Source organism: Sipha flava, unplaced genomic scaffold (genome assembly GCF_003268045.1).
Source record: "Sipha flava isolate LNK unplaced genomic scaffold, YSA_version1 73_pilon_pilon, whole genome shotgun sequence".
Taxonomy (NCBI): Eukaryota; Metazoa; Arthropoda; class Insecta; order Hemiptera; family Aphididae; genus Sipha; species Sipha flava.
In genome coordinates, this window is record NW_020273613.1 from 1,498,178 (window position 1) to 1,510,783 (window position 12,606).

A 12,606-nucleotide genomic window follows, 5' to 3' on the forward strand; every position below is an offset into this window, starting at 1 on the left:
TGGCTTTAATATGCAGTTTGATATTTATGAAGAAACCCGATTTTTACTGAACTCTTTTTCGGGTACGTCGGAACTCTTCTCTAAATTTTCGATTACCTCCTGTCCAGGGGCTTATCCAGAAATGTTTTACGGAGGGGCGCAGTAACACACTTACACAACATAGTCACTGCACAATAAATATAAAATTATACTATTTTGTTTTTCGTAATTATATAATAAGTACTTACTCTAGTTAGTAGCTATAATGAAAACCCTGTATATTATATTTTAGGGATTTTGGGTAGAGCGTGCGCCCCTTTCCCCTTTCCTTGGATCCGCGCCTCCTCCTGTTGTACTCTCTATCCTGTTATCTCCTTCGCTCTTCCTAGTGTCGGCTTCCTTTTCTTAATTACAATATGTGAACGCTCACTACTGTTATCCTATGTCGTTAACCCCTACAAAGCTGAATAATGTTACTTTCGATAAAAGCGATATTTTATTTTATTTTCGATAAATAAATATAATGAAAAAAATGATGAAATTATATTCAAAGTATAATATTAATCCATTGATTACCCACATATCATTTGTCAATCATAACGATTGAAAAAATATTCATATATGATCGGAATACAAATATTTAAAATAAAACTATGTACAATATTGAATATATATATTTGATTTTACGTGTTGAATCTGAAATGTACAATAAAAATGTATTAATATTTGAAAACCAATATTTAAAAATGAATCAAAATTTAAAATTGTATGAATGTATAATACTTAATTCAATGTTTAAAATTTTTTTAATGTATATCCAATGGATATTGAGCATTTATCAAATATTAACATTTTTTTAAAATATTTTTTAAATATTGAATAAATATATTTATGTTTTGTGGGTTGTAATTAATAATTTTTATTATTAATTATAATTTTTCTATAATAGTTTTCTATTGCCGAGGAAATTCGCTTGTGGCACTTCACTTCAGTCTGGGTGCCCTGTATGTCCTGTTATCTATTAAAAGTCTCCGCAGGTTTCACTCAAATCCTCGTGAAACACTTTGTATACATAAATGTATACGTTGGAGACGTGATATAATTATCGAACATTTAATATATCATATTATGACGTGCCGTTGCTGACGTTGGGACAATTATTGTGCAACTATATCGCCTAGGTATGTATGCAATTGTAGAAATTATATTAATTAAACGTGCTTTGTGTACATATAATACCTTCATCCTTCGATATTCCAAATTCATACACTTACATTTTCCAGTTTCATATAGTATGATTGAACTCAATATTTTACACTAAATACAAATATGTATAATATTTCACAATTAATATCGTAATAGGTGTTCTGCAGTGGTTCCCAAACTGTACACCGCGATGCCCTAGGGGCACCACGACCACTTTCTAAGGGCACCGTGGTTTATAACAAATAGTTTAAAATGTATAAAATTATTTTTCTTTATTGTTTATAAAGTTTAAAAACTTTATAGCAAATAATGTCATATTTTCTACTGTATATTCGGATATTCTCATTTTAACCTTATAATAATTTTATATAATAATAATAATAATTTTTATTTATTTATTTTTTAAGTTTAAGAATGCATTAACTTATAATTAAGTTAAATTTTAATAAAATTAATAAAATTGGTTGTCAATAGGTTTTTTTTGTTCTGTAATGTAGTTCACAGCAGGGCACCGTAGCTAAATTGGGTCCAAAAAAAAGGCACCGCTGAATAAAAAATTTGGGAACCGCTGGTGTACTGTTACAAATACTTTTTACCAGGTACGTATGTAAATTACACAAATTATAATATATACTCGTATATATAACTAGGCATAATTAGGTTTATGGTTTTTTTTTAGATGAACCGGTCAAACTTCAGAAATGTTTCCAATGCTAAGCGTACAAAGATCTAAAAACGACTTCCATTAAAATTATATATATTATATAATACACACAAGACTATATCCGCTAAAACAAAAAGCTCAAAAGCATACGTTATCTACAGTGTCCGAATATCCATCTGAATTACATGCACATATCCGCTCATTAACATATATTTTGCTTCATTGAAAAATAGGTACCATATTAATTCAACGAAAATAAAAAAATATTTAAAACAATGATTACATAACTTTTACTATGTAGTATCATAATGTGCAATCATTGGATTTGTACGCTTATCGTTATAAATATATATTGCAGGTATTTGTAAAGAAATATAAATACATCTACAACGGTTTAAAAAAACAACCAAGTTATAGCACAGTTTTATTTTTCATTTTTGATGGTTTCTCTATGTAAATATTAAAAATTAAATAAAATGTACATGAAATAGGTTGTCTGTTTACACCCTCCTAAAAAGCAAGTGAAGCGTACACAAATCACGAAAATTCGTCAGTCATTTATTATTACTCCTCTTCTACACCATTTCACTTCTTATTATATTAATGTTCCATACATTTACATTTAACATTAAAGTATAATATTCATATTAAGCACTAATAATACATTCGTTTCTTTTTTATCTCATTATATATTAAGATGCAAATAAAATTATATAATTTTACCAGATATTTAGGCAATGATATAATTTATTTTCAGACAATATGCGAACATAATATATATTGATATACTATAATTTTTAAAGTTACAAGCATTAGTTTTACACGATTTTTATCAAAGCTATTAAAACAATAAAAATAAGATTTATAATTATACAAATTAATAATAATATTTTTTGATTTTTAATTAGAATATCAATTTTTTTCCACATTTTTATATAAAAAAAATTATATATTATTAATAATATATATATATATTAAATATTATTATAACTACATTTTAAAAATAATTTTTTTTTTAATAATTTGAAGATGTATAGTACATTAAAACTGTGTACTTTAATAGTTATATCTATAACTGTTGACCTTTCAATAATTATATATTATATGTATGTATGGTATATAAATGTTAATTGTTTATTTTAAATATCCATATTTGATTTTATAGTCTTTTTTTTTGCATAAAAACAATTTTTCCAAAAAATTGTTAAGTAAAAGTTTGAATTTAAAATATGATTCCATAATTTGGAACCCATCTCAACTTAATCAAATTAATTGCTTAAATAAAGTACAATCGTACTCATTAAGATATTTAGCATATAAATTTGATTTAAATTATTCTATTAAAGAAATTGTTTCGAAACTAGACCTACACAAACTTTTTACCAGACATAAATTGAATGATGTATCTTTTATTTTTAAAAATTTCAAATAGAAATATCCACTCTTCTGAGATATTAAAAAAAAAATTGCTTTGTTGGTACTAGCTTTTCATATCAGGTTTAGAGTTATTCCATTCTCAATCATTTATATGATTATATATAACTATATAGTGATGTACTATATATTAATGAACATATTAGTCATGTGCTTCGGTGCTGTGTCTGTATCTGACTCTGTAATCTTGATATTTTCGATTTAAATTATGATTCTGAATCTAAACATAGGCGTCAGAGCTTGGATTTGAAATTACAATTAATTATATTTAATTTAATTTTTATATTCATTGCTGGTTTCATTAATTACTTGTCTTATTATATTAAAAATTCTACTTTTATGTTATTTGTATACTAATTAGTGTTAAGTTAATTAATTTATAAGAAATTTTGTACAACAAAGAACTTGGGCGTAAAAAAAAAAAATTAAATAAATAAATAAAAATATAAAAGTATATTACTGTTTTTATTTGCTATATATATACTCATACAATATATGCTTATACATGTATATATATTTTATATACAATACTTATAAGTAATATTTTACAAACGTTATACTGTAAATTATTTACCGTTATAGATTGTGTAATGTATAGTTGAATTATTAAAGTTTTGTCAAAAATACGTATTTGCAGAATATTATATTACGTTAATATTATATATTTATATATACGTTAATAATATACGTTTATATTATATATACGTTAATATATTTACTGTTTTATATCATTTTAGAATAACAGTTACAATCAAAATATATATACTTTATATTTTAGATAAATGATTGCAGCAAACAATAAATTCTATGATATAGCATACCATGAAGTAATTCATGTTAATTAAAAAATATTATATCAAGGGGTGGATCCCTTTGATTTTTGTGTATTAATATTGGTATGCTCATCTATTGTGTTCAGATACCATTACTAAATTATGGGGATTCAAAAATTACAAATTTAACATTATCCCCTGCATTTTTCAAATTTGATTTTTTTTTTTGTTCTAATAACCGTTTGATTTCAAGTAACTATACACACTAACTGATATGATGAGGCCATTTATACATTTAATAGCTATAAGCGATAAAAATCATATAACTTGTTTTTTTACATGGCATATCATTTTGCATATATCATTTTTATGGCTTTGAATAGATTAACAAAAATTATAAAATTTAGTTTGCCAACATTCGTTACGGTTTACTCATAAATAAATCGAATATATGAATGTCATATAAATATACTTTAGAATACAATTTAAAAAAAAAAAAAAAAACCAAATTGATAATTAATGATTATCTGTTCAATTATTTCTATATATAAAAAAAAAATATATTAATTTTATATTTATTATATTTCAAAATATTATACCTAAGAGTAGTTACTTATACAGTATAAAATTAAATATTGTTGGTTCACTACTACGACTTTTTATGATAATTAATAATTTAAACTATCCACAAAATGCTTCCTTATATATTCTTTCAATATTAATTTATATTCACATAAATATAATGTTTTGATGAAAATTCGTTATATTATTTATATATATATATATATGTTATATACACACACACATTAACAGAAAACTTAGAAGCGTCATTGTTTAAATTAAATTAAAATTTCTCATCGGAATAGAGCTAAAAAAAAGTTATGATCCGGAATATAATTTTATCTACCTATATTAGGAGTATAACTAAAACCGTAAAAATTATTCATAAGCTATTTATTTTCCTCTGTTGTGTAAGAAATAAAAAAAATTATTTTCATTTTAAAATTTATTGTTTAATATTTTAATATTTTTTGTTCAAAATAACTATGCTTATATCTTATCAAATATTCTATGTGAAATAATATTTAAATTTTAAAATAAAGCATAATATATTTATATATTATAAGGACCTCTCACCTGTGCAGAAATTGCTTAGGAAATGATCCAACACTATTTATTATATGTGATTTTAAATGTACCTATTTATATTGCATTGTTAAAAACAAACATTATTATTATTATAATATATAATTTAACATGCTGTACCTTTTCATTTATGAGTAAATAATTCATATGAGTTCAATAAAAATTATAATTTTAAAAGTAATAGAAGTGAATACAAACAAATAATTATTTATTTGGAACTTTCATTAAACGATTAAGTTTGAAAATCATAGAAAATAAAAGTAATAATATTGTGTAAATATTATTACATAGTTATGAATTCGATTTTGTTGCCGTTATTTTCATGGTGATCACCATGAATGATTCTATGATGAGAAAGTAAAGTTTCATGGTTATGTCCGTCGTACACTGAAAATCTCATAAAACATATTCATTACGCTGTCTAGTCATTATTCAATTTTAGTATTAAAAGTATCACGTCTTTAATAGCAGTAAAGTAATAATAGGTAAGCCGTTCAAACATCACCTTTGATATTTCTTCAGATAATGTATGGAAATAGATGCTCGCGTTAGCTGCTACATCATTTAATCGTTTAATAACACTCATAATACTTCTACAGTGATGCAATTTATAACGCGAATACATTTAGAATATAAGATGAATACACGTAAATAAATGGTGAAACCCCTCTGCAAATGGTAATTTTATTTGTACTAATTTGGTGTTGAAAACATCTGTCCACCTTTCGTGAAGGTATATAAAATTGTATAGTACGATGTGTCATAACGGATACAATATAATGAACCAAACAAATAATTTACCCCTTATGTATTTCGAAACAAGTCAATGGGGTAGAAGAGAGGTAGGCATAAAGCATTAGTATATCCAACTTATTGTAATTCGTAGGTTAACAATACAACAATATAATGTATAGAAAAGAAGTCAATGGCAATGAAACGACCGTGTACAATTATGTTATATCTACCGTTTTCAATTAATTATCTCACTGCAATTATTAAAAACAAAACATAATGTGTAATACGCGCCGATACTTTTAACACGAATGGAAATGATTATTAAAAAAATAAAAAATATAGTTACATTACATTATGTATCATAAAGGGCATTTGTTATTTTATGCTGTTAAAGATCGTAAATGTATGGATATAAGTATAAACGAATTCAAAGGCCATTTGTGTTTCACTTTTTGTTTTTCTAAATAAAAATATAAATAAAAAATATTGTTCAATACGAAAGAAAAAAAACGAATTGAAAAAACAGAGAGAAGAAATCTTCTGGCAGGGATATTGTATTAAAACGGAAAATTAAAAAACATCAATTTACGCCGTTCTTTTTACATTGTTTATTGGATGCTAACTTTTTAATACAAAACTTTTTTTATACCGATAAGACTGTCGCAAAAGTAGCCAATTTTATTATTTCTTTTTGTTATTTTTTTATATCCTTGATAACTTAAAAGAACCACCCTCCTACTTGTATACAAATGGCTCCGATATTGGCAAAGGTTTTCATAACTTTTTTTGATTTCTATATTAAACGTGTTACAAGTACAGTAATAAATTATACGCCCTAATAATGTTTTTTTTAACCTATCCACTTCCTCAACCTCTGCATTTACTTTTTGAAAGAAAAAACCTCCCGTCATCCCTTTGCAAATTAAGTTACTTTTAGTATAATAACGAGAAAAGAGGGGACGTTCTTTTTCTTTTTTTTTACACTCCATTAGTCTTCTAAACTATAAACAATCTCGTTTATTTTGAAAACATTTACAACGTTATTATGCTACTCTGCCAATTTTTAGTGTAATTGATTTTTTTGTCACATATGGCGACAACATCTAAGTAATTGAACAAAAATGAATTTATAAATTCCATCAATTTTATGAAATTGGTTAAGCAAGTAGTAGGTAATAATTAACTGTAACGATTATTTAATACAAATAATTAAAATAAAATTTAAAAAATAACACACCTAGTATTTAGAAGTGAAGAAATATTATTAGGCATATCTATGTTTCTTTGTATTCATACATACTTTTTCCTCTTAATATAATCATTATTGATATGCGCTTAGAAATACTAAATAAATACATAATACATAATACATTTACTAGTACCTATACATTTATTTATATGGCTCATGGTAGTTGTAAGACTAAAGAAAAAAAATCATTCATGAATAGTTTGATTTTTATCTGAGTTCGGAAATTAGGCATATCTTAGCTCATATGTAATATGAATTTAAACAATTAACGTGACATGATGGGGAAGAATTTATTGAAAACTGAATTATTGTAAAAGATGTAATTTATTTATTAATACATTCTTTCCTATCATGCCAGTAGAACAATAATTGGTAACAATATTAATATTAATAAAATGTTGTTATTACCTGGTACATACTCAAGATTTTATCAAGCCTCCGTTCAAATACCACAATAACTGTAAATTTACACCAAAATAATTTATAATTTATAATAATAACCAAAATTTAGTATAGTATATAATAACTAATACCTAAATAAAATTAATTTAATAATTACCATAAAGTATCATATATTATAAACATTAAATGCTTGATGTTTTTCTATATCTATTCCAAAAATTAAATCACTCAATAAGTTTGGTTTCCAATAAAATATAGAGAATAAGATTAGTTTATTAAATTCATAAATATTTTTGTGTTTAGATGATATTAGGTCTAAACAATACTATATCTTAGATTCCATCTCAAATTATACATTTCTCTGTCATACAAAGCTATTTGGTCTACTTTATAATCTTCCTCTCAATTACGTTAATAGTTTTTTGATTTATATGTATATGAAATAATAGTTATACGTACAATGTATATATATATATGACATAATTCTGCATAAGTTTTAAAGTAATTTCATTACAAATTTGAAAGCTTACCGTTCTCAAAATTTTTATAATATCTATTCTCTAATTAAAGACTAAATGTTCATTGAGATTAAAAACAAACCTTTCTGTTTTTCAGAAAACCATATAAAAAATAAGTATATAATATATTCTTTCAGTCCACTGTTTTTAATACATTTTCTCAAAAAAAAAAATTTAATATTTCCAATCCTTTTAACGTTCACTAAAAATTAAATGAAATGATATGAAATCAGTAACTAAAGCAGCATTCAATTAGAATTTAAAGTTATACTTGTGTAGTTAATTTGTCATAACTCGCACATAAGTCATAAATTACATCTCAAGAGCTTGTGAATATGTAAAAGTTTATGTTGCAAATTTCAGAATTTATTGAAAGTTTAACAAAATAGTATTAGTCTTATTTAATTACTGTATTGTAGATTAATAAATTATTTCATGTTAAAATATCGTATAAAAATAGTATTGATTGAAGACTATAATATTGTTTATATTGGTTTGTATATTAATTAACGGGCATTTTTTTTTTTTTTTTTTATAAGAACATATATTTTTTAAACAACGAACTTTTTGATTTTATCAGTTCACTCACACATTGTATACATGGTTGTAGCTTACAGTAATCTCGAATAATACGGAATTCAAACAGTACAAAGTTTGTACTATAAACTGCTAATCGCGTTCGATTTCACATTTATACCGAAATTTACTTTTAATTAATTTTGCATTGTATTTTTTATTATTATTTTTTTTTCTTTTTTTTTTCGTACCAATATAATGGAATTTGCATGGAAAAATTTCAAAACAAATGAATCATTCATCGTAAAATCGATATTAACACGAGTATAGTAAATTATATACATGTAACAGATAAACAAATGACAGAAGTAACGATAAATTAGCGTAATAATTTGGTCGTCGTATTCATGGTCTACAGTAATACGCAAGATCGAAATTATTGATAACAACAATCGAATTCTGACAAGCACTTTGAATAAATATTATTACATCGTGCTTGCAAACGCGTACGTAACATTATTTATACATGTGTGTGCTGTGCGCGGGGAGTGAAAAATGGACAACGGCCGCGTGGATATATCATATAATGTAACATTATGCGCGTACTGCATGTGTACGGATCAAAAAAGAGGGTGCCCCGAGGCACATGTGGTCAGCTTGATTTGTTTTCGATAAGCGAAAAGGTATGACCCCACGGGACCCTTTCTTGTATACAAAGTATGGAAAAAAAAACACGCCCATACACTTACATGCGTCGTAATAATTTAAATTTCGTTGCGAAGAAAGACCGCGACTCCGCGACGAGTGGTGCGTGCTCGGTACCGAAAAACAAAAACGAATTTCAAAGTAGAATTACGAGTTTTTATAGTGGAGAAAAAAAGAATGTATGTACAAGGGCTGCAATACGTTTTTACGGTTACCTGTAGTCGTAACTCGAACGGAATATTGAAAACATCTGATCAAGTCGTAAAACGGTGTGTTTCCATAATACCGTTGCGGCCAGCATGTTGGATGCGAAATAGAAAATATAATTTCATTGAAAGGGATTTATTAAATTTTGAATTGAATGCTCGAAAAAAAAAATGTTCACCGCGTCACCGACGACGAATGTTATTTCACGAAACATTCTTTATAAGACGTTGTAGTGTCGGCTACCTAATAAAACTCTAGAGGCATAACCAACTGTTTTGTGTTTAGTATACCATATGTAATGTATATTTAAATATTTATGTGTACAATTTAGGTACTTCTATAATAGTACTCTATAGTCGATACGAAACTATGCAAGTGGGTTTACTGATTGTGACATTTCCAATGTTATAATAAAGATAATCGAATTTTATATTCTTAAACAATTCGTACTTACATGATCCAACACTATTCATAATATGTTTTTTGAATCATCATTTGTGTTTCTATAAAAAATGAAAAAAGAAATTATTTTTTCAAAAACTTGAAGGTTGTTGCAAAGTATTTTTTTCCTGATTGATCAATTTCTTAATTTCTTTATCTTTATCATTTTTAATTTTTCTTATTTTACAAAACCATGGAATTTATTACTATTTGGTAATTAATACATAATTTAATATAATTTGATTTATGATTTTTTTTTACATTGTTTATCTAGTTCTGTGATAAGTTTCGTTTGGCAATATATTATTCATTTAACTCACAGCTGACGAAAATCATGATAAATTATCGAAAAACTACAAGACTATTTTAAAATGTTACATAAATTAAAAGCTATTTTTAAAACTTTACAAAAACATTAGTATTAAAAAATTTTAAACGTTGTTTTTAATTTTATAAACATTTTACAAATAACTTGATCATCTCAATTAACACCTGTTTTTATTGTAATTATTAAGCTCACATGGAGAACTGTATATTTCTACATCCTTTGAGTTTCAATATAATTAGTCAAAACGATACATTTTTACATTTTAAATTTGTTTTATAATTTTAATGATATAATTAAACTATAACTAAATAATTACTTAATAAATAAATAATTAATAATTATTTAATATTATTAGCTCTTTAAATAAAAAATATAAGATTTGAAGATTTCATGAAATTATAATAACTATTTATACCTGCATGTATCTTTGAAAAATTAATTTCATTTTACTTCAGTTAATATTTTTTCTTTTTTTTTCTGTTCTTGTATTGATACCATTTGTTGAATACAATATTATTTAACTTTATCACTATTTAATTATGTATTTAAAATAAACAAACTATTCTAATGTCACCTAAGATATTTTGAATAGGTATATTACTATATTACACGTAGATTAAAAATGTTTATACTGTTTTAATACTGTTAACCGGAGGAAATACCAAAAATATTATATACAAGGAGTTATTAAAAAAAAAAAAAACATAAGAAACTGATTAAGCATAAACTATTTTGTACTCAACAATATTACTCATAATATTCTAAAATAATATTGTAAATATGAAAAAATAAAAATAATACACACGGGCGAATCCGGGTAATTTAGTTATTATGTTTTAAAAATAAAATAAAATTATGATAAAATTGACCCTTGTATTCATAAACGTTTGTATAAAATAATCAATAGGTTGCTCAATATTATATTGTATATACTAAAATTGTTTATAAATGCAGACAAATTCATGTAGTGAAACTAAATAATTATTCTAAAACACGTTAATTATAATAATTTTATTCTCAAAATGTCTATAAAAACAAAATATACTTGGTTACAGTGGCGTACACAGAGGGAGGGATAACGGGCTGAAGCTCCTACCATTGCCCGTATTATTATTATTTTTTTCCATGGCCGTGAGCAAATAATATGGTGTATTTATATAAATATTAAATACACTAGACTACAGTTAGACAGTAATAATTTTACTTTCCATTGTTAGCACTAAGTAGTCATAAACATAATTTGATAACTTTGTTAGTAACACACTACTCAGTTGTGTTGATTATCGGCAAAATCCCCACACCTTCCGGGCTTTTCGTGTCCAGTATTACCTTAGTCCGTGTTTATTTTTATCAAATTACTAAATCAAAGAAAAACTTTCTTTGAAAAAAAATTTTCAAAAAAAAAGAAGGTAAAACACAAATACTCGTATGGTCTATTATCTATAACGATGATATAAATTATAGTCTATATTACGGTCTTAGAAGATACCTTCTTAGACCGTGGTTATTTATGTATGTATGTATTTAAAAATACATACACTTTGTCATTAAATTGCAGTGTTTTTATTAGTCATTGTTAAGTGTAAAAAACACAATAATTATTTTATTCAAATAATGAGAAAATAATAATAAATCATGTTATATATTTCCTATTTGTAATCGAACATCATCAAGTATTATACAATACGAATATCTTACCCTATACATTTTTCAGTTTGATCGTTTGAAAATCTTATACCAGGGTACTTGCCAGTTTTCATTTATGATGAAATCATACGAGGAACACGGATAACAAAAATAAACCACGAACACTTTTTTATCACATTTAATATTTACCTTGGACCGGTCCTTTGAGTGTTTAACCAATAATTAGATGGGTAGTTAATGAAACAAAATACATACGTATATACTATATAGTATATGCATTTACACACGCATACATATAATTACACGTAAATATATATTAATACATTTTATTTTTTTTAATGGTATTACATTTTGTATCACAATAATGATTAACTTAACAAAATTAATTTAGATTAACAACATATTTTTCTTTGCTATTTTTATTTTACAAATAAAATTTTTATATTACAATAGTGATAAACTTATCTTAAATTTAGATTAACAGTATTTTTTTTTTTACTTTTCTTTTTTAAAAATTCAATATTTATATTACAATTATGATTAACTTAACTTAAATTTTGATTAAAAAAGTTTTTTTTTTGTTAATTTTTTTTTTTTTTTAGTTAAATTTTTATATTACAATAGTGATAAACTTATCTTAAATTTAGATTAACAGC